Here is a 3,694-nt window from a genome sequence, read left to right on the forward strand (position 1 = left end):
TACATGTGGTCAGCCAGTTAATACACTACATCTTGCTTCTTTTCCTTTCTACATGTATACATGTGAGTATACATGTATGAGGAAATGAGGTACATATATATACATGCGTACATAAATATATCATATATGTCTGTGTATGTATAAATCTATGCAAGTGTGTATGTGTACATGTATATATCCATACATGTGTATGTGTGTATAATCATGTATCTGTATACATATGTATACATAAATGTGACGGTCACTTTCTAATGTATTATGCCCCTTTTCTTTCTTTTTTTTTCATTCTTTCTCTCTTCCCTCCATGATTTTTTTTCTTCTCTACATGTCAGCATATTTGTATGTGTGTATGTATTTGTATGTATATATATAAATATATATATATATATGCAAGAACGAATGTGTATTAGATTATGATGATGCTGTGTGTATGTGTACGTGTATATATGTGTGTGCGTATAAATGTTTGCATCTATGTCTTTGTGTATGATGTATATATATGTGTGTGTGTGTGTGTGTGTGTGTCTGTAAACATGTGATAGATCTGTAATTCAAAATATTACATTCCTCCCTCCCTTTTCATATTTATCTCAATCCCTCCCTCTTTTCTATCTCTCTCTGTTTCTCTTTCTATCTTTTTATTTTCCACATTTTCACACATACATGCACACTTAAATACAGGCTTTTGTACATATATATAAAATATATAGACATATACACACATGATATTACTTATCCCTCACACAGAATATATCTCACATATCAACACATACACATGTATGTATATATATGTATGTATATGTATGTATGTATATGTATGTTTATGTATATATACATATGTATATATGTGTGTGTGCATATATATATATATGTGTGTATATATATATATATAATTGTGTATATATAGATATATGATTATATATGTATATAGATTATTATGAATGTTGTGAGTTTGTGATCTTCATATGTATATATGTATAAATATATATATAAGTGTTTATTATATATATATACATATACATACATATATATATGTATGTATGTATACCTACATAAACATATATGTTGGTAGACAGATAGATATGTAATTCATATTGATATATTGATATACATCATCTGTGTGTGTGTGTGTGTGTGTGTAGCCACCAGTAAAAATACACAGATTACAAACTTACACATGAACACACCAATATATACACTCCCACACCTATACAATACACACATACATACATACATATATATGAACACACACACAATACCAGATGGCAAGACCATATGTTCATCCCCCTACATACACCCAGACACCTCACCATCTTCATCAGTTTTCGTGCAAGGAATGAGTGACGGGTGCGATATAATGTGATTATATTCTGCATATAGCATGAGATATCCTTTTGACAGTGGACTGTCATTGGAGGGAGAGAGGAGATAGCAAGGAGAAGGGGAAGTAATCAATGCTGTTTCTATTTATTTGTCTGCTTTCCAGACATGCCTATAAACACTACAGTTGGTACAGCACTACAGGAGATATACATGCCAGACAGCATGTATCGCTCAGCGGGTACATGTGAGTGTGTGCGTGATTGTCTTTGATTCAGCACCATATTCTCTCAACAGATATATGCATATCAATACATGTGTGTGTGTGTATTTGAATAAGCATTAAATGTCTATAAGTGCAGATATATGCATGCAAATGTGCATATATACATGGATGTATGTTTGATACAGCACAGCATGTCTTCAGGTGCAGATATCTGCATATCAATGCACAAGTGTATGTGTGTGTGTTTGTCATATGTAAAGGTAAAGTGGATTATTGAATTAGATTACATAATACCAACAGACTAAGAAGGTAATATTTTATTCAATCAGCTGACATTTGCATTTGACTAAACGACTGATGGAACCAAATTCCAGTTGGATAGCATACACACACACACACACACATGCACACATTTTCTGTTACCTGTTTCTGTCATTAGACAGTGGCCATGCTGGGGTACCACCTTGAATAATTTCAATCAAACGAACCGCCATATTTTCTTTTTCCAGCATGGTACTTATTCTATCAGTCTCTATTGCCAAACCACTAAGCAGTGGTGGTCATGGGTAAACACAGACACACACACACGTATATAAATATATACATGCTTCTTTCAGTTTCCGTCTACCAAATCTACCTACAAGGCTTTTTGGTTGACCTCAGTCTATAGGAGAAAGCACTTGTCCAAGGTGCCACGTAATGGGACTGATCTCAGAACCATGTGGTTGGGTTCTTACCACACAGCCATGCCAGTGAGATACATTAAATGTTGTCATTGGTTACGGCCAGTGAGAAAGTTCTGTAGCGTGGCACAAGTAGCCAGTGCCGTTTTGTACAAGATCTTGCTGGCAGCCATTATCTTGTCCAAGACAAGAGTGAGATCTCACATACAACTGTTTGCCACGCGCAACACCACAACAAGGCTCTCCTCGACAACGGCTACTTAAGCAGGCGCGAAAGACGTTCCGCCTCTTAGTCTTCTCCAGCTCACTTTTACTCAGGGACACTACGAAGCAGGCAGCTACACTGGAGGCTGACCTGCTCTAACCACATTCTCCAGAGGTAATCTACCTCTGGAGAATAGAGATATCACAAGCCATGCGCTGCTGGGTTTCATGATCGGCCATAACCAACAACCACATAAAATATTACTGCTCTAAGCATTTTTTAGGATCTGCTTTTTTTGTCCAGATTTATGAACAACTGACCATGAAGAAGGGCATCCAGGCATAGAAACCATGCCAGATCAGACAATTGGAACCTGGTGCCGCTTCCCAGCTTGCCAGCCCTGGTCAAACTGTCCAACCCATGCCAGCATGGACAATGGATGTTAAATGATGATGATGATACACCCATCCATCTATTTTTTTCTTTCTGTATACAGATAGATAGATAGATACACACACACATGGAGGGATGGACAGATGGATGGACAGCCAGTTGGATGGGTGGATGTTTGTATCTAAATGTTATGTTTGTATGTATGTATGTACATATTGTTATGTTTCTGAGAAGACATATCAGTGACTCGGGGAACCTAGAGTTGAGTCTCAGGGTACTTCACAAGTGCTGTGGTAGACAACCTTTCAATCTCTGATGTAGCTTATTGGCTACAAATAAAATCACTTCTCTCTTTTATGTCTTGTGTTATATTTCTCTTACTTGTATAAATTATCTCAAACACAGACTAACATACTTCCTTCATATATGACTCTGTGTGTGTGTGTGTGTGTGTGCAAAGTGTGGTTTGTTTCGGGGTGGGGGAATGACAACATTTCCACTTGAGTTATGTGTTGTCCCTATGTAGATGTCTCTTTTACTCCAACATGACATATTCTTGAATTATTTGGCTAATGACAAGAGTTCACTCCTTTCATTTGCTTCTTTCTCCCCAGAATAGTCTTTCTTGCATGCTTAAGAAAAGAAATTCAATAACTTGCACAGAGAATATAGGATTGATGCAAAAACACAAACACACAGACACATATTTCACACTATTCAATTCAGACACACACACAAACATAATATGTTTGTGTGTATGGCTATGAATAAATATATCTATGTATTTGTGTATATACATGTATATATGTATACATATAATATATATACATATATATTTTTATATGTATATAGATATATCCGTACACA

This window comes from Octopus bimaculoides, chromosome 14 (genome assembly GCF_001194135.2).
Source record: "Octopus bimaculoides isolate UCB-OBI-ISO-001 chromosome 14, ASM119413v2, whole genome shotgun sequence".
In the NCBI taxonomy this organism is placed as follows: domain Eukaryota; kingdom Metazoa; phylum Mollusca; class Cephalopoda; order Octopoda; family Octopodidae; genus Octopus; species Octopus bimaculoides.